General features: G+C 36.8%; 1 long non-coding RNA gene across 4 annotated transcripts in view; it reads right to left on the bottom strand.

Moving 5' to 3' along the window:
• LOC113654232 overlaps window positions 1-21,467 on the bottom strand; it is a 56,174-nt gene that overhangs the window by 21,267 nt on the left and 13,440 nt on the right. For 3 of the 4 annotated variants that reach the window (XR_007140735.1, XR_007140734.1, XR_003443320.2), the window contains exons 3-4: window positions 17,813-17,852; window positions 17,559-17,706 (exon numbers count right to left, since the gene is read on the bottom strand). This is a non-coding gene — a long non-coding RNA (uncharacterized LOC113654232). The remainder of the gene's footprint in view (window positions 1-17,558; window positions 17,707-17,812; window positions 17,853-21,467) is intronic. The other variant, XR_003443318.2, reaches the window with a different exon arrangement.

Below are 21,467 nucleotides of genomic sequence, written 5' to 3' on the forward strand. Positions count from 1 at the left end.
ATATATATATATATATATATATATATATATAGATATAGAGAGATATATATATATATATATATATATAGATAGATAGATAGATAGATAGATAGATAGATAGATAGATAGATAGATAGATAGATAGATAGACCCCTAGTTATCAAAATTTGAAAGAGTGTGTGAATTATGTGATGGACTGGTATCCGATCTAGTGTGTATTTCCAATCCATCATCCACCACAACCCTGACCAGGATAAAGAGCTCATTGAAGATGAATGAATGAGTGAGTCTACTTTATATCCCATCTAACTGTCCCATCATCCTGCCAAGATACTAGAAGGAGTGAGCTAAAGACCACAAAAAACTTTAAGAAAAATCCACACACGATTTTGCATTCCACATGTGTGCACTTGAATTCAGAGGATTACTGAAGAGTGCCAGATGTTCTGTGCATGTAAGACAGAGGGAAGTGAATGCAGATAAGGCTCTAGGGAGAGGAATCCTGCTGAGGGTTTCCCTTTGTCTTACCTCCCCCTACTGGCTGCTCAAGTCCCTCCTGCTCACCCTCCCCACCACCTATTCACATGGATTAGGGGTGTTTTCCTTTTATCATCTCTCTCACAACAAACTATATGCTGAGAATCAGGAGAAGAGCATTAGTCTGGTGAGGTTCAGGAAAAGTTTGATTTAAGCTGTATGGTGTTCGGGACACACAATAGAAAGCATACTCGGATTCTTGCTACACTTTCTTTATAATAATCACAGAAACTAAGTCAGACAGGTCGTTTTGATGAATATATAAAATGTGGTTATATGATATGAATGCTAGCGCAAATGTGTAGGTGTCAAAAATAATAACAATCCTGAGAAAGGGTTGAAGTAGGAGAATTCCAGGGGGAGTTCTCTCCCACACACACACACACACACACACACACACATGGCGAGAATATAGAAAAGGATTGGCCATCTCTTTTGTAGCTCTCGTGCTGCTGTGCCGTGAGTGTGATGGGGGAGTTGATGGTTGAATAGGGGCTCAGTTACAGACCTGTGGGCCAGCGTGAGTGCGGTGCATTGATCCAGAGCTAGAGAGCCTCGGCACAATAGATGGATTACAAATGCCAGGGCTGGAGCTCCTCCCCTATGTACCCATGTGTCCACACAATGAGCAGGAACCACACACACACACACACACACACACACACACACACACACACACACACACACACACACACACACACACACACACACCAAATTCTATTACACTTCAAACATTCAGGTAATATATTATATGTTTTTGGTTATGGGGTTAGGCATTTATGAGAGGAATTTATCATCTGGAATGTTCCATGCACAAACAGGACAAACAAATGCAAAAAAAAAAATCAATTATTAGTGATAAAACAAAATTATAGTTGGCCAAAAAAATAAATACAACTCAAACCTGAACAAATTTAAAATGGGTGAGAGTGTGTTGCCTATGGTTTTTAGGAAAGTGAATTGGCAATGTTACAACTGCAGTAACCACCTTGTGTTGGACATGTGGTCTAACCTGGCAACACTGGGCACAAGACAGAAACATTCAGTGCAGATGAAAGGCAGTTTATCAGAGTGGATTATATACTGTATATCTTCATGCACACATATTCAAATAACACCAGACCAATGGGCAAATTATTATACCCAGTCTGCCCAAATGCACATTTCTGTACAGTGGAATTAAACCAGAGAATCCAGAGGAAACCCATGCAAACACATTTAGTAGACTAATCTTAAAATCCTGGAGATGTAAAAAAATAATCATGAAAAAAATAGAAATCAGAACAAAATTTAAAACAAACCATTTGTATATGCATAGGTAAACTGTATTAAGAAAACCGTAGGTGTATATACATTATATGTAAGTATGCCATTCATCTTTAATGAATGGGAATATTAATCAATAAGATAACAACGCCTTTTGGGAACGTGGTCAAAATAACTCAAGCTTACCTCAGTGTAAATTCTACACATTATTAGCCTACTGCATAAATATTTAATGATCTCAATATTGTATCATTAACAAAGCAAACACCTTAAGAAAGCTGCATGTTTACCCTGTTTAGCAATTCTGAACAGTACACCATTTCTGCAGAGAATGGACGCACCCACTATTAATATTCACTCACACAAATGTAAGTGAAGGAATGAACCAGACTGAAGAAGCATAGCACTGACACAGAGATGTAAGAAAGCGAGGGTGAGAGAGAGAGCAATAGACAGACTGTTCTGACTGTTCAGGGTCAAATTCAAAAACACACACTCCTGTTTATGTCTCCCCTGGTTCACAGAGCTATTCATTAGGCCTCTGTGTAAATCAATCTGCTGCTTTCTAAAACAGCGTCAATTTGAGCGTGACGCCTGTCAGCTTGACGTCGCTCTGTGGATATTTAACTTGAAGCCCAATTAATCATCATGATTAATTCCTGAACAAACCAGCTGCAACTGTTCAGTAAAGCAACTTCTTCCTCTCCAAATGCAGAAAGAAGAAGAAAAAGAAGAGAGAGTGAGAGAGTGAGAGAGAGAGACAGAGACAGAGAGAGAGAGAGAGAGAGAGAGAGAGAGAGAGAGAGAGAGAGAGAGAGAGAGAGAGAGAGAGAGAGGCCATACCGAGTTGCTTTTGTAACTACTGATCCCTAGAGAGGTAGAAAGGGAAGTAAAAAGGAAGGAAAGGAGACATGTTAAAAAAAAAAAAAAGACTGACAGAGTAAGAGTGATGGTGGGTAAGAGTTAGCTATCTTCAAGTGAAAAAGTAAGGATGGAGTTAACTAAGCTGTGCTGGCATGCATTTGTCTGTGTGTGTGTGTGTGTGTGTGTGTGTGTGTGTGTGTGTGTGTGTGTGTGTGTGTGTGTGTGTGTGTGTGTGTGTGTGTGTGTGTGTGTGTGTGTGTGTGTGTGTGTGCTCAAGTCAACAATGGAGGTGTTCTTGCTCCCGAAGTCATTAGTTATCTTCATATGCTTGGATAATTAAGACTCCAGTTGAAGATAATTTCCCTTTTAATGAACAACCACAGAGACTTCACATTGTGGCTTTGACATTTCCTGTTGGTCAAAACAAGCCCAAGTTAATATACAATACTAAAGGTTACAAATTATTATTTCAATTTTACATTTTTACATTAGTTTATTTACCCACATTGTATTTATATGTATGAATGTTAGCAAATGCAGTGTCCTTATAATATTATAGCCTGCTCTATATAATGTGTGATATTTAAATCATGCATTTTTACAAGATGACTATAAACCCATTGCTTAGGTCTTAGAACCAATTACTCAGTATATTATGCATGGTCAGACTGGAGATACTCATAACTAGAACTGATTATTGTTGTTAGTTAGTAACTAGTTAGTGTTGGCTTGAGCAAAGCAGGAAGAATGATGAGTAGATCCTGAAGGTTTTTCTGTCCTCAGCTTCCGAGGTTCAATTTACAGAAGGAGAGCAGAAAATACTCAGACAGCTGATGCAGTTTAAATCCAATTTGTATGTGTGTGTGTGTGTGTGTGTGTGTGTGTGTGTGTGTGTGTGTGTGTGTGTGTGTGTGTTTGTGAGGGAGGGTAGAAAAGAGAGAGAGAGAGAGAGAGAGAGAGAGAGAGAGAGAGAGAGAGAGAGAGAGAGAGAGAGAGAGAGCGCATAAAGATACAAGGTGATTGATTAGTGCATGATTAACAATAGATTAGATTGGAAAGCATACAGTTTCATACCGTACCCTTCAATGTTTTGCATCATATATCTTAACTAAATGAGAATTTAATTCTTACCCAATCTTCAATCTTACAATCTTGAGCTAGATCTTTGGAAAAGAGAAAAGAATCCTGTGAATATTAATGTCTGATTACCACACCAATTCCTGCTATGATCTTATAGTTAGTACATATCAACAGGGGAAAAAGAGAAAAAGAGAGAGTGATAGAGAGAGATGGAAGAGAAGAGGAGAGGACAGGAGAGAAGAAGAGAGGAGCGGAGAGGAGAGGAAAATCGCTGCCCAGTAGATCAGAGTCACAGGCTTTTATATAGTGCGTAAATGAGGAGTGTGTTATTCCACCATCTGATTGATGACACCTCATACTGTGAAGCGTGTGGACAGACTACATGGTGTAAAAGATGGAGGAAACAATAACCTATCAATCATACAGTCTGCTCCTGATTTAAAACTCCAGGCATGAAATGCACCCAGCTGTAACTCAGACACTTCATCAAAAGCTCTGGGTCATCATTGTGCCATTACCCATTTACAGACCAAGCTTTTCCTTTAGTGCATCATTGTCAGCACAACATGGCAAGGGTTCGATTCCATTCTGCTGCCCAGCCTAAAACTACTTCCTGTTATCTATGACTTTTCTACAGCAGTGTACTAAAAAATGAACACACCAGTCAGGTAATGATAAATTAAAAAACAACAATGGCCTGATAGAGAGCAAGTTGAGCGAGGGGACCTTTACTGGACCTATGACCTGTAAGATTTAATATATAAGGTAAATACTAAAGAGGGTAAAATGGCTAGTCCTAAGACAAATGGGTTTCTCTTCATCAAGAAAAAACAGACCACTTTCTATAATTAAATATCCATATGGGAAATTCAATTAAGTAATACTGGCTAATTGAATAAATCACTATTGAGTTTCTCATTCCTCATATTTATTTCCCATTAGGTAACTCCTTAATTTTACTCTTTACTGCTGCATTACACAATCATGCAGCAATCAACTGCTTAAACAAGAATGTATTTAATTATCTTACATACAATATGTACAGAAAAAATATGTCAGGGCATACTGTAAAATAATTAGCAGTACTATTACCCAATATTATGTAGAATTACCGTTACCTAAAAAGACTTTACATTTCAAATGATAAATAATATATATTTTATTAAAGAACGATTATAGTATTAATTTGTAAAATAGTTAGCTCTTGAGGTACATCTATGATATATATATACAGTAACTGCTATATTATATAGTGATAACTCCTGAAAGAAATTGGCACCTTATTAACATGGACATCAATTCTCTATGTAAAGTAATATGAATATGCTTATTAAGACAGACCTTTCAGCCAATACTACTGTCAAACATGCTTTTCTACACAATGATTCAACACAATCTGACCAATCACAATTGAGAATTCAACAGGGATGTGATATATTAAATGATGTGATTAATGGTGTGTTAAAATATTAGAAAGTAAGTTAAAGTTAGGGCTCTGTTTAGTTCTAAGTTTTTGCTCACAATACTTCACCATAAGGCAGCAATATCTCAAAAAATGGGAGCTACAGGTCTTATTGTTAACAGCCATAAATAATCTAAAAACACTTTTCAGCTTCGCCTAGCTTCGCCAGCAAAAACTCTCTCATACAATTTTTTTGTTAACCTGTGCTATGTTGTGCATCACTGTAAGAACTGAGCTAACACCTAGCTTGTCACATCTCGCAGCATAGTTAAATTATATCCAAACCAATCTGGGTATCGCTATCACAGTCTCCAGTGTTTACATCAACTGCTCCAGGTGAAGCGAGAGACGAGTACAGGCGAGAAATAGTGGTGTGTGAACATCAGCAGTGTTGATGACAGAAGCTCAAACACCCAACATCTCATCGTCCTAGCGGAAGCACAGATGGAGCAGATAAGGTGGGATCTTAATTAAACCACACCCTTCCCCGCTGAGGCAGACAGCGGGCTGGCCCTCGCTCCACATCGGCTTCCCGTCTAACAGTGCTGTTTGAAGAATAGAACATGAAAGAGGCTGCACCTCTCGACGTGGGCCTGTATCATTACTCAAGCCCAGCAATCTTAATTAAAAAGCATTGCGTGTTATGTGCCATAACAAAGGAAGATTTGAGTTCATTTAAATCCAATTATGCCTGGACAGTATCTCCAAAGACGAGGGAGTAATTGCTGTGTTTGAACACACAGGCCTTTGTTCTATTGCCATGAGATTAATAAATGTGATCACAACAGCTTCTAAAACAAGAAGAATGGAAAGGGGCTGCATGCTGCTCAGCGCCGAGGCTTTGATGAAGCTGAAGAACTCCTCTCAAAGTGTACCTGAGCAAACTCGATGAGACCTTCGTCTTGCCTCAAAAGCTGCCATCCGAACTGCTGAACTGCAGCGGTAATGTGCGGATTAAACCTTATCCCACCAAATCACCCACATCTCATATGAACCCACTAGCTCTTGACACTGTTTGCTATAAAATCCCCAATAAAAAGAATTCATAAAACGTGAAATCCTCTAAGAGCTCCTATTTTGTCTGACCCATTTCTTGCACCAGCTATTTCTTCTCCAGGCTCAGGTGGCAGCTTTTCAGAGGCTGGAACGAAACAGTGTCCTGATCAATAATTTTCTTTCTCTGCCATATGAGACAGAATAAATAATCTGTTTAAGAGAAAGCTTATAGATGGGAGGATGGGGCCCCACATTCCTGCAGGCTCCTGAATCAGAGATCCCCATTTTTCTCCTGTGCCGACCTCCCACAAACGCATCCTAATCTCCACCTCTGACCAAACTCTCCTGATCAGACTAGTGTTGACCAATGACCTTGAACTCTCTGTCTAATGACCTATTGATCAAGTCTGGACTTGACTGGGGGTGATATTCACTGATTAGTAGGATAAAAAGGTGCTTGCGTAAGGGATTTGAAATCTCCTTTTGAGTTCTCCTCCGAATGTCTTCAAGAAAAGATACAAACCTAAAGAGCACGCCATATATATATATATATATATATATATATATATATATATATATATATATATATATATATATATATATATATATATATATAGTTTCACAGAGCTTTCACTTCACCAATCATTTACACTGACCTCAGGGCATTTGTGCCTCCTTGTTATCTGTTTAGATCTAATCAAAGAAAATGCAAAACCTGTTGCTACAACAGGAAAATAAAAAGCTACAACTGTTTTAGTCTTACATGAAAGATGTCAAAACCACAGGACTAAATTTAGCTTGATATGGATACAGGTATGTGTCAGATTCAATATAACATGGGATCCTTTTGATCTGAACAGAAGAAAACAAACAGGAAAGATGTCTGTCAAAAACAACAATAAGAAGAAAGTAAAATAAAAAAATAAAAAAAATCCTTAAAAATCTCCAAAGCCCAAATATGCCTCCAAGTGCACTTTCCCTGTACCCTCCTCCTCCCTCGCTGACTCATTGACATGTTGTGCTTCTCTATGATGTGCAAAGCTCAGAACCTGACCTGCTGCTCTGTATGGCTTGCAGCTATCTCCAGCATGCATGTGCTGTTCCTGAGGGAAACAAGCAAGTCAAACCTTTATAAATATTTCACTGCTGTTTCTCTCGTGCTCCCTGCTCCTCTCACTAATGCTCTCTCCTCTGCTCCTGAGCCAACCACTCCACACTCATCCAGCAAGCAGGAATCATAAGTGAAACTGCATCTGCTGTGTGACAGTCATCATTAAATGTGCTTAAATTGTGTTTTCATATCATGCTTAACTTTAAAACCACTGTAACACAAAGTCTGCAAACTGTTTAGTGTATTCACAATTAATTGCTTTACAATTTATAACAACACAAATAACAGGTTTAAAAGAATGAGCTCCGTTGAATATCTTATAATATTTATTGTAAGAGCTAAATCACAGGTTATTAATACACAGATAAATAAAACATACTATTTAACTAAGAAAAGTGTATGATTGCTCATTTGATAAAGCTTTCTGTATTTGCCATTTATAGAAGAAATCTCTAGTGTATAATTTATGATGAGGTTTCCAAGTATAAGAATGACTTAATTAAAGAGTTCTGTAATTACCGAAAAAAAATAATTGCAAATTATGGTGGTATGAAAGGAATAAAACAGTTCAGAAAGAAAGATAATCAGCTTCAGGACAGCAACAGCATCATACCATGCTTGCTGTGTTGAGTGTTTTCCTCTAGCACCTTGCTCTGTATTGTTTTTTTTTCCCCACTTAAACACAAAACACCTTTAGAGTATACACTGCTTATGCTGCGGCTCTCCACAGTGTGTGTGTGTGTGTGTGTGTGTGTGTGTGTGTGTGTGTGTGTGTGTGTGTCTGGCCTAAGGATCAATATGATAAGGCAGTAAGCTACCAGTAGTGCGTTCAGAAAATTTTCTCTCCCACTTCATGCCTATCCCTCCATTTTGTTCTACTCTCCCATTAGTTCTCTCTCTCTCTCTCTCTCTCTCTCTCTCTCTCTCTCTCTCTCTCTCTCTCTCTCTCTCTCTCTCTCTCTTTTCAGAAAACACACAGCACTCTGGGGGATATCTTGGCCTTGTGAAACATTATTGACTCATTTTAACCCACACTGATAACCACCCAATGGGCAAACAGAGAGCCGGAGGTGGGAAACGGGTAACATTGTCAGTCATGATTTGAATTGTGGTTCACCAGTGGGTGTAGTGTCCTGCTGATATTCCTCCCATACATGTTTAATTCCACTGGAAAACACCATGAAAGATCAAAGGTCATGACAAGGGTCAAGCTTCACTATTAGTCCATGTTGAAGGTGAGATTTTAGAGGTCATATGTAAGATTAGTCCAAGAAGAGGCTGACAGTAGAGTCCAAAAGGACCACAGATGAGAGGTCAAAGGTTTTGTATTAGATCATGGTCAAGGTGACCTGGAATTCTCCTGAGGGTGAAGGTCAGGTCTGAGTGGATCAATACCAGCAGGGCATATGGCACTACCTACTGTATAGGTGGTCTGTCTTTATTTCTTTTAATTTTTCCTACAGTTATCTATGATCCTTTCTTCATAGTTTGCATCTTAAATGCTCTTTTCCAAAAAAGCATCTGCCTCAGAAATATAATTGGAAATCAAACAATTTTAAACATTTAAGCATATATATTTTTTTAATGGCCTTACCAAGGCAGGTCTGGTCAGCACTACATTGAGTTGGTGCTGCTTTTCTCTCATGCATCACTCTCATATATTTTGTGGCCAGAGAATAGTAAAAGGCAATTACACACATGACCAAACTGATAGGCAGACAAATAGCTGCAGCCTTTATCATCAGCTAGAGAAAGCACGGCTGTTGCAGTGAACCACTATTGTAGTTCACGTTTCAATTAAAGGTGGACGAAAACTTGCTCTATTTCATTCAAAAAGCAATTGCATCACTAGCACTGGATAAGAGTGCAAAAGAAACCAGGGCTCAATAATAGGAAATGGCAACGGAAACAAAGAGATTGCATCGAGAGGCTCTTATTTCTTTTCCCAAAATAATCAAGTCTACAGTGCAGTGAAAAGCTAAATACTGTTCAGTTGTTGTATATGAATAAGCAGAAAGACATAGAATCTGTAAGAAAAATGATTATTTTGCTAATACAATTAATACATTGCACAAACTGTCAAGTGTATGAGATTAAAGATCTAAACCATGTAATTGTTTTTTTTTTTTTTAAAGAGGGCAAATCAAATTACATCAAGCTAATAAAACTCTCAAATTATATCCAATCTTCCTGAGTGATTTGTAAAGAAATATGGAGAAATATGATAGCAGTGAATAGATTTTGACTTAATTTTCCACAGCAGCAAGACTCAATGTTGTAAATCAGATGGAAGGTTAAAAGATGAATACATTTTTACTAAAACATGATTCTTTCTATTAACAGGGAAATGTGTACTCTCTATGTTTTTTATTAAGTCTAATAATAAAAATGGGTTTTAAAACGTCATTTTTCTTTAGAAAGAAAATGCATGCTCGTTGCTATAGTGAAAACATTTAAAAGATTTATCTTGACATACTGTTCGCAATCGTTGAGAAATGGAACACTTAGGGAAAATAATCCACTTTGGGATGAATATGACAAGGGACAACACATCCCACCATTTATTCCTCGTTATATGCACTACTATGAACATACTCTTTATACGTCTACACACCCCTGTTACGCATTGACTGAGACACCCCACTATGCAAAAGAGTCAAACAAATCGGCCAAATATTGGCCAATGCTGGAATCTGGATACTTATTCCATTTCAAACACTTAGTATTACAGTATACAACTCCAAATGATCATACAGTCTGAATGGGACATGAAGTTGGTCAGTTGTAGTGTAGTCAGCAGTTGAAAGCTGCTGACTCAGCAGAGAGTGACGTGAGAAATGATCACACGTTGTATCATGGTTATGAGGGGTGATGAAAAGAGGAAGGAGGGACAGCAGGTGCTATTTTTCTCTGACAGAAGTCATTCACATCCTGCCATGCACTACTGCGTCACACAGCATTCGGGCTCTTATTCCGCCTGTCAGATTCAAGACCAGAATAGTTATTCAAATCATGATCTCTCATTCACTATCAACCTATCAGGATTGTTTCCTATAACTTAAAGAGTAACAGTTACATTTATGTGTAGTCTGCTTTTGCACTTTATTCATAATAGTCATTCTGTTCTGATAGATCCATATTTATATGTAAATGTTTACATTTTCAATATATTTTCCCTTTAAAATTATTTAAAAAAAACATACATATATATTTTATGACAAATATTTGTATTCTACTTTTTCTACTACATTTATATCACAAATAGTCAAAAAGCATGTCACTGCATGTCATACTTTGTATTCCTGTGTATATAATAAACAAGATTTGAATTTGATTTAAAATAGTATATGTATAACATGTGAGACAAAGGAGAAATAATTAGCAGCGGCAAAACAATTACAGCCATTTCAGGCTTGTCATCTGATTGTCTCCCTGGGAGTATCAACCTTTTGGGTCCAATCAATACTGCCAAAAAAAAAAAAAATTCAAAGCCTTACTAAGCAAAGACAGGAGATGACTAATTAAAACCGGGTTGATTGCTAACAGATCAATACAGTTTTGCCACTATATGGCCTCCGATATTTAAGAGTTGTGACTTCACTCGCTGTTAACCGTGTTTTCTGTTTGTTTGTTTTTTTTGTTTGTTTGTTTTTGCACATTTTTGGAAAAAATGTTTACACTGTAATCGTTATTGTACCATTAATACTGTCCCATAGATCAACTATTAAGATAATTATCACTAGATTCCTGTGAATATCTGACAATTTGCTGTCTGATTAATCAACCTGAAACATATGGAACAATGTAAATACACAAAGAAATTAACATTGTTTTTATGCTTCCTTGTATTCCTCAGAATTTCCTTTGGAGATGTGAACTGCTCTTGAGTCTGAATAAGAACTTTCCCCACCTAAATAGCCTTAAATTACCAGCACTGAATACAACTACCAAACATCACTGAAGAACAGTTAATAAGCTACTTCAGTGGGGTCTGAGACGGCAATATTTATTATGAACTCTCTGTTTAAATGCAAGCAAATGTGTGATATTGTCAATGTTAACTGCTTTGTACAAACGATCAGATTTTCCTCGTGTCAAATCAAATTAAAGCATGTGTTCAGATCACATTGATGGATTTGATCTAAAATGTACGATTTTACGCAAACTCAAATTTCAACTTTTCACTTAAGAGGATGTGAAAAATACAATTTGTAATAAAATTTATTTGTTAAATTAGAAAAGAATGCAACATAAAACATTTTCACTAACACTGACATTTGGACCACACTGTAAATAATCACAGCAAACAGTCCTCACCTTATACACAAAATACACCGAATCTGTGATTAAAACTTTGATTATAAACCATTCACGGGAAATACATGAATATTCAGGATTACATTTATCGACAGTATCATCCAAGATGAGTTCGGTAACTTCTGAACTTCTGCACTCCCCTTCACATTGTGGACTCAGCAGAAAAGTATACAAACACCTGAGGACATTGATGAATCCCTCAGCGCTTTGTGCACTACACATAGCCTGTGGCAGTGCCTTTGTAAGGGCATTAATATATTATTCACAGTCAGATACACCTGTGTATTTGATCATGCTTTGATTAAAAAACCACAACCTTGAACAACTGTATTTCTTTCTTCAAATGTTTTAGTGTCTTGAACCTGTTTGAGAAGAAATTTACCTTTTGATGCTTTGCTTCAAAAGACTTGACTATAATAATTAGAGAATGGCAGTATTTTTAATCATTACAACACAAATACAGATTAAAAAGATGACATTTTATGAAATCTTTTGTTTTAAACCTTCTGTGTATCATAACTAAGCAAGTGTTAATGCAACAATCAAACACAGACTTTTCTAAATCTCCATGAATGGACTAGAAAGATTTGTGCCATTTTAGATGACAAATGACCTTATGCTGCCAGTCATAGCCAAAGGAATTTCATGCCCAGATAACTGAATTAACAAACATTTCCATTAGCGGTCATGGGGGACGTGTTCTTTAGTCATATTCTTAATTAAAGAACATACTCCTGCCAGCTTGTTTCCACACTCTCTGGTAAACGAACCATGTCAAGTTCGTCATGTAGGCAATTATGAATGCTAATGCAGAGGGCTCTTTTTCAAATGACGACCTTCTCAGAACATTGATAACATACGCAGCTCTGAGCACAGCTCAGCCTTACTGCTGCAAACCTTTGGATGGACATTAATATTCCAGAACCAGGGTATAGGGCATAACAACCCTTTGCTTCAAAGTCTTTCCATTTTAGATGTGACAGCAGTGCTATCTGCACTCTAGGCACACATTAACATTTGCTCAAATACCCAGATGATTATATCTTAAGTAACTAGCTTTTTGGATCTGGTCATATATTAGCATTACTGCATAATGTGTCGAGTCCAAGGTTTATCCATGTTTTAACAATAGGAGAAAGTGTAAAGTTACAAAAACTACAAATAGACCAATCAATTGCAATGAACTGCATCTTTTTTGTCTCCCACAAGAGGCTATAATTCCTGAATCCCTTCACTCCACCTCGTTTTTTTTCATTCTCCATCTCTTCCATCTCCATCACTTTCGCCCCCACAAGACTTGTACTTGCTAATGAGGTGCTAACTCCTACATGAGCAAAGCAACAAGGCATTTTACTACTTATTTCTCTCATTTTTCAGCCCTTATTTGGTCTACTGATACTTTTGTTACAATTAAAAGATGATTTTCACCTTCCAAATGTGTTCACATACTGGATCTTGAGCTTGACTGATGATCATTTCCTCTCAAAAGACGTGAAGTCATAACACAGTATACTTATAAGAACGTGCTTGATGATGTTCCAGCGTCCTGGAACACGCACATGCACAAACGCACATTAGTGGGCTGATGAATTTATCCTGTCACACTTACACGCTCTCTTTCTCTCCCCAAGTGTGAAACCACTGGCGTTCTCCCTAAAGATGGTTGGCTCTGTATCATAATCCATCTGGCTTTATCATCAGTCAGAGTAAATGCTCACTCGGCGTGTTATGAGCCTTGGCCTTTAGCTGTTATCTACAGTTTTAGGGTACAACTACAATAACATCAGTCTTGCTTGTATTTCTAAAGTCTATTAGAAAAATATTACTCCTTATTTTGCATTTATTGAATATATTTTTCTTTTGTAAATACTTCACAAATTAAGATTTATGCTTTGTCTTACAGAGATTAAAGTATCGTCCCTGAGGGGTGTCAAAATGGAAAAACTGACAGTATATGATCAATAATTGCAGCAAAATTTAAAATTTAAAATTAAATCAAAATGTTCTTACGCAGCAAAATACAGTTGGTGTTTACTTTGGCATTCAACCTGACAACTTTGTTTATTGTCCACAATACAAATGCCACAGCTTTCTAAGCTTTTACTCTAATTGTAGATCACAATGATGCCACTACGATTCTCTGAAACTATACTGTATCTGGCTTTTCCGCTTTGGTGGGAAGGATGACACTTGGTGTACATCTGTGAGCTGTGTGTAGATTTCACTCTCCTTCAAATGATGCTCTAACACTGTATATGAATGGCAGTGATGTAAGCAAATCCAAATTCTAATTTTATTTGTCACATACACAACCATAGACAGTGTCATATAGTTATTAGTGTCATATACAGTCAAGCATAATTGATGCTTGACTGTAAAAAGTATAATATATCTATACATAAAAAAGTTACATTAAAATAAAAATATAATTTCCTATACAAAGGGAAACGTATATAGAAAATATAAAAATATGTCAGAACAGCATGACTATTATGAATAAAGTACAGATGGGTGCAGTTTGACATGTGAACAATGTGATGCATGTAGTATATGTTCTGTGAATTTGAATTCTGTAAGAAATCACACAAAAAAAATAAAATATGAAAATGAATGACTCATATGATCACACACACACACACACACACACACACACACACACACACACACACACACACACACACACACACACACACCGGAAAAAAAAAAACATGTAAAAGAAAATATACATGTCCAACTTCTGACAATCCTCTTCATGTGAAAACTTGTGAAGTGTCTAAAAGCCATGAAAATTGGTCTAGAAAAAAGCCAACATTCAGTATATTTACGCAATATATAAATCGGTGGAACCACATAAGAAACTGGTCAGTAAAATATTACACATTAAATGATAAATTAATTATTCATCAAGGATTTTACCAAATTTAACAAAGTGCATTTTTTTCACCTACTTTATGCTGATAGTGTGTTTAAGACTTATTTCAGTAGCGTCCAACTTACGAATGCAAATAGATTCGCCTCTGTGTTGGGTGAGATTACTGTGAAGTGCTGCTATTTGCATTTGAAAATGATCCGGATTGGAGTGAGCGAGAGGCGAGGTGCTGTTAGGGATGATTGGGAAAGAGTGCTTGCCACGATAAGCTTAAAATTGTGTTTGCCTAAATGCTTGCAGCAGCACACCTCACAAAGCACTTTAATTTCCCAGTTCCAATTTTTTGCCTGTCTTTTTATATACGTACGCGTGGCTTTAACTGTACCCCTGTTCAACGGTGTTACACTTAATACCATGCCCTCTTCTGGATCTACAAGCTGGCACTATATCACCTCTCACTGTAGATTACCAGTTCAGAGCTACATGTCATACAGAGAGAGCAGTAATAAAGGTCATTTGAGTGCGCTCAGGAATCAATGTAACTCAAACAAGCCAAAGCCTCTTACAATGTTCCATCAAGGACTGTCAAAAATCACATATTTGCCAAATAGCATCAAAGCTGTCTGTACTATTGCACTTACAAAGCTTGTGTTCCAGCCACAATCATAAAAACACTGTAGCTGAATAATATTAAATACAATCTGTGTGTTTATCAGAACAAAAGCGTTTGAGGATTTTATAACGTGTGCTGTTCGAAATCAGAAATATTCAGATGGCGCTCCAGAAATAGGGAAGAATGGGAGGAGATATATGTCTACAAACCAAACCAAAGAGACAAATGCAGTAATGGGTAGTGAAGCCCAGAGATTCACTGAGTAAATATGCCAAAGCCAGCTCAAACAGCCATCCAAGAGCACATGTATTCACAGAAGGAGATTGCAAAGATGAGCGTGTGTTAATTTATAAATCAAGTTCAGATCAATTCATTTTCGAAGGAGAAAAGTGCTGTGATTGCGCATCAGTCATTTTTGTATGTAATAGAAACGTTAGGATTGTTACGACACACCACAGGTTACTACATGCTTAAAAACAATATTTTAGTATTTTAATCACATATTCTCCTCATACGAAAAAAATCCACAGACATGATAAACCTTTGGGGTTCTTTCTGTCATATAACATGTTACAGCTACACAAATAAGGATTCCTAACATCAGCTGTTTGTGTTTGAGACGTGTCGGATGAGCTCGCGTGTACTTTAGCCTTTGAGAATATGGCACGGCTGACGTAAAAAGCTCTGGATCAAATCTGGAAGAACTGAGCGTCTCGGCAGAACACACACTACTGGTTGAATCACATTAAGCCTGCACAGCATTGGGTAATGGGATCGGCCATGGGCTTTTATGTTCCCCCACCCCCGGCCCACTCGCTCATCTCAGCCAGAAGAACGCGCCACGGCCCCAGCCACCGTCACAAATGAATATTCATTACCACAGCTTTGTGCACATTTTCTTCTGGATACTGTTGCCCCCTCACCCCTCTCCTGCACCCCATTTCTCCCCTCTGCCCCCCTGAGCAGCTTGCCTCCACAGAGAGGAAGCAGTGTAGTGAGAAAATGAGCATGAGTGTGTATTGGGGTGTGACTGGGTTTTGCATAACACTCCAGAGTCTGAAACCTGCATGTACATTTTTTCATTTAATTTGTGCAATGTCTGAATTTTTTTTATTAGAGACCCATTGTTTATAGACCCAGGAATATAAAATATTTTCAACTACAAGAGTTATTTTACTCACTAAGAAAAAAGCATATATCATCTGTAATTTCTTTCCCTTATTAATCTACAGTATGTATCATTCAGTATCATTTGTTGCTTTCCAATTTCAAACTCTATTGTTGACTCCCCAGTTCAAGATCTGATCTAGTCTGGTCTAGTACTGCTCCTTCATCCTTTCTTCATTCACTCAGTGACTTACAGCGATGCCTCAAATCATTCTTTCTTTCGTGAGTGGCAGGCCATTTAGTTTTATGACCATGGTAGTGGCTGAAAGTGTTTCGGAAAGTGTTTCTCTTTACTCAATATACCATTCGTCTGCTGTATATAATACAAAAGCAGTTTCTCTGTATTTTTGTCCAGATATAAGAAGATGTTTTTAGTCCTCCTGATAAAAAATAAAAATACTACAATATTCTACCATCTATTTTTATAAGGGTTGCTTTAAACTTCCCACTTCAGTAAAACTGCATGGATTTCTTTTTGCTATTTCAAATATTCATTTGCACAAAAAATTAAAAATAATATATAATAATAAAACTCATAAAATGATAAAATAAAAATAAATGATCCACACACTGCTGATTAGCTGAACATAATGAATAAAATAACAGTTCATAACAGTGAATTTCACATTTTAAACCATTACATATGAATTTACAAATAGAAGATATGCATTCAATTGATTTTATCCTAAAAACCTTTACAAAGGAAAATAAGAACGTGGAAAAAACTTAAGAATAAGAATATAGGAAAAAACTTCAGATTTATGGAAATTCTAATTTAAATCTTAATGCAACAATTTTCCTTTCATAAATATTTCATAAATAAGTCACATTTGCATTTGAGCACTATGGTGGGCTCACTTGTAAATGAGATATCTATTTCAATGTGATTTTATCCCTGGTTAAATAAAGGTATAATAAAATAAATAATAAATGTTTTTTCTTACAAAACAAAACCCAAATCAAGCCTGGATTGAAAGCAGACAACATCCTAATAGACACATTCTCTATTTCAGTGAAGATTCAATTCTGCCTCATGCAGCCGAACTCAGCGATGTGTCTTAATTATTCCTCTAATCAAACGTAATAACTTCCTTTCATATAGCAACAATTATTAAATTATTATGAAGGGAGTACCTAAAATAAATGTTGGAAGTCTTAACACCAAAAAAAACCCAGTAAGAATATTGATTTCTGAAGGAACTTTATATGTTGAAGTATTTAGTAATAGCCATTGACGAAATCCTGTGAAAGGCAGTGGGATATTAAAATGCAGAGTGTGAATGAGGTTAACACTGACCTTTGGCACTGGTGATGGATGAGAGAGAAACTCTCACTGGCATCTAACTGCACTGGAAACGTCACCATGACAACCCTGACAGCAACAGCCGATCCCATGAATATGTAAGAGCCACATCTGGACAGCTGCTCAGTCAGAAACGCTCCTGCTGAGGGAAGAGTGGGTTATGGGCAGGTAGGATGGACATCAGTAAGTCTGTGGCAATAATAATCGTTAAATATTCTACAAAAAGAGAGAGTGTATGAGAGATCTACCTGCAAAAAAAGCTGATATTGTCTATATGAAGAAAATAACCTGTAAATGAAATGAGGTGAGATTATGATGAGCAATTAAATATCACAGTGTTGGGTTTTGCATGCTTTATGATACCCCTGAACAAGAAGCAGAGTTCTATCACAACACTACACAGATCAATGACCCCCGGTTTTCCATATGAACCAAGAGGAAATGTCCATCAACAACGGGGTCTAATGTTAATAAAACATGCTGACGTTGTTCACAAATGGTCATCAGAGAAAACTCTTTCCTGTTCATTTACAAAGAGGCTTCCACAAAGAAGTTTTTTTTCACCCTTTTTATTCTCAAACAACTTAAAGTGTTTTGGACAAAATATCCTCAGGGCTTATATTTACTGCTCACAATAAGAACTCCATCAGCTCACAGCAGTTTGGCATGATATAATTACTAGTAAGCCCTTGGATGCTCGAAACATCTGTTTCTGACCTGTTTTTCATTCAGTTCATTCAAATTAATGAATGTGCATCAACACAGAAACAAAATGCAAAATGCAAAATATTCAGACATGGGTAAAGAAGGTGACGTGTGCTCTTTCCCTGAATATTTGTTCTTGGTGAACCAAGCCATGCTTAACATCCGAGAGAGAAAACATCCGAGAGAAAATGAAAGAGAAGTGAAGAAGGGTAAGAAAAAGAGAAAGAGAGGACAGAGATCCAGAAAGAGAGAAAGTGAGAGACAGAAAAGGGGAGATATATTCAGAAACTGAGAAATAAAGGGGGAGAGCAAGGGAAAATAGAAAGAGAGAGAGAAAAAAAAAGAGAGAGAGAGAGAGAGAGAGAGAGAGAGAGAGAGAGAGAGAGAGAGAGAGAGAGAGAGGGAGAGAGAAAGAGAGAGAGAGAGAGGCTTTGTTACTCTTACCCAGTGCACCTCATTGAATTGTAAATAAGGTGTGATATTTTTACAGAGGGAAAAAAAAAACGTGTGCAGCCGGTGCACTGCAGACAGGCTGTCTGAATGTCTGCCTGCATCGAGCTTTTTCCACCACACACTCACAAAACACTCACACAACCAGCAGTTCTAGCCAACACACATCAGGAACATTTTAGTTCAACTGTCACTTAGACCTTGATGACCTAGATGTAGAGAGATGAAAAAAAATATATCACTGGACTTTTTAAAACGGTTTTAATTCTGAGCACATCGTGCTTTCAAACACAACTAAATTATTCTAACATCCTTGAAATCTGCTTAAAATAATATTGGTGATATAAATGTCATAGATCATTTCAAAAAAATATTTTAATGTAATGTACATGCATAAGCATTTGGAACGACATTCTCTTTAAAATAAAAATAAACTGGCCTTCTTCAGTAACCAATAAAGGTTCCTTGAAGAGACATAAACCGAAGTGGTTTCCTGTCAGGAAAAGCTCTCAGAAAGAGTACACAACAATGTAGAACTCTTTCAGGAAGCTATGAATCACGAAGCATTTAATTACCCAATGAACTTTTAAAGAGCCTTTGAAGAAACTTGTTTATCTAAGATATTAGATACAGCACAATAACACAATTATCTAACAGATAAACTTAGCAAATTAAAATATACCCAAATTCTACTTGTCTCTAGGAATAAAATAATGGTACTTTTTCTTTTCAGAAATCTATACTATTATTGAAGGCTCGGTTATTAAGCTTTAAAATAAACATTTACCTATTTGAAGCACTTCACTTAAGTACAACTACATTTATTTAATTTTTTCACATACTTGACTGCTCTATAACAAAAATACATACATACACAATAGCTATGAACATGACTAAACTGCAACTTTTTATTTCAACATACAGATAAAAACATAAATATCACAGGGATACTGGATACCAAATTAGACAATTAAAAAAGAATTTAAATGACCTTGCAATATACCTTAACAAAAATAGCCCTAAATAAATTGAGTGCTCGAGCTGATAACTTTATAATAGTGAAAAATGAAAAAAATTAAGATTATTAGTGTTATAATTGCATATCAACTTGCTTGTGGCTCATAGTCCTTGTCTTATTTTCCCCATGATCTCCTGTCTAGAATTTTATGTCCAGTATCAAACTACTTCTTTCACACACACATATATATATATATATATATTGTCATTTTACGTTTATGCACTTTTACTAAAACTTCAATTCTTCAATTAAACTTACTTTAGCATCTCTTAGTGCCGTGTTCTGTGTGTTTTCCTTGGTGTGCACTGGTATTTTCACATCTTATATTCTATATGTTGCTCTTCTTTTTATCCTGTTCCAGTGATGAGACACTCATTATTTTAACTTGCTCTAAAGAATCTGTTCACTTTCAAGTTCATCTAAAGAGCAGTGACACAGAGCATCTCCCTTCTTGTCTTTTTTTCCCTTCTTTTGTAGCCTTAGGTCAGAAGATGGCTAAAAGCATTGGATGGGCAGATACCAGTGTGGTGTCCACTTTCTGTACCATGCGAGGGCACTTACCTATTCTTATTGCACTCAGCTCTGTCTTCGGTTGTGCACTCTAACCAGTTCTCTTTCTGCATCCTAGTGCTCTTCTTTCGAAACTCTCCTGCCCTCCCTTCACCTTCCCTTTCACTCGTCAGCTATCTTCTCATGTATCCTTTACCTCTTTTGAACTATTCTTTTTTCCCTTCTTTTTTCATCCCTATCCTTTGTCCTGATCTCGCTCAGCATCTGAAGGCCCTATGAAAAGGGGGCACTTGTAAGTGGAGCACAGAGCAGTGGGATGACCTTGCTCTAGAGGTCCAAACAGAGCTGAACCGGCTACTCTAAAGAAGAAGAAAGAGAGAAACATTTAGTCTGTACTTGTTTGAAGTAGAGGTGAAAGCTGCTTTGAACTGCAGCTCTCATGAATATGACTGCTTAAAACAAATACAATCTGCAGCGATGATAAATTCTCATATGGTATACAGAACATCACATGAAGTATCATCACAGACAAATTATTAAATTAAATGCTGTAGGTCTTCTCCTTATTGAAAAAATTTCACACGAAATTTACACATGTGAGTTTTCTATAATTTTTACATGTATAGCATGTTTTTTTTTAATTTCCCACCTATTATTGCATTTACGTGGAATCTTCAGGGCGCAAATGCACCTTCAAATGTTTTACATAATCACATTTGACAAACATATTTGCTTTTTCACCAAGGATCACTCACCGCGATCCAGAAATCAATGAACAAAATGTCTGATTGAAGATTATCACAAGAGAATAATATCTACATAGCCACAGCTATCATAGCTCACACAAGACACTATCACAAAGAGTTCTACAAGATAAGAACTGATAAATATATGAAAGCAGTCGATGTCTTTAACTGGAGATATCACAAGTATACTGAATCTTAGCATTCCGCTCAAGAGAGCACTTTCGAGATGCTTAACTAGAAACGTCTGTGTATGAGAGGTGAAACCTGGGGTGATTATGAATATTCAAAAAAAAAAAAAAAAAAACAAGCAAAGTAAATTACGGTTATTTATGAAAAAAAAAAGTGAACCCACTTGAACTCCCTTTGTTATGTTCAGAGCTTTTCGAGTGTTATTCTTTTTGAAGTAGAGAGAGTTTACAGTGAACACCAGAACAACTTTCTCTTTGTACACACCAATTAATCCTCTGGCATTTG

Source organism: Tachysurus fulvidraco, chromosome 6 (assembly GCF_022655615.1).
Source record: "Tachysurus fulvidraco isolate hzauxx_2018 chromosome 6, HZAU_PFXX_2.0, whole genome shotgun sequence".
NCBI lineage: Eukaryota > Metazoa > Chordata > Actinopteri > Siluriformes > Bagridae > Tachysurus > Tachysurus fulvidraco.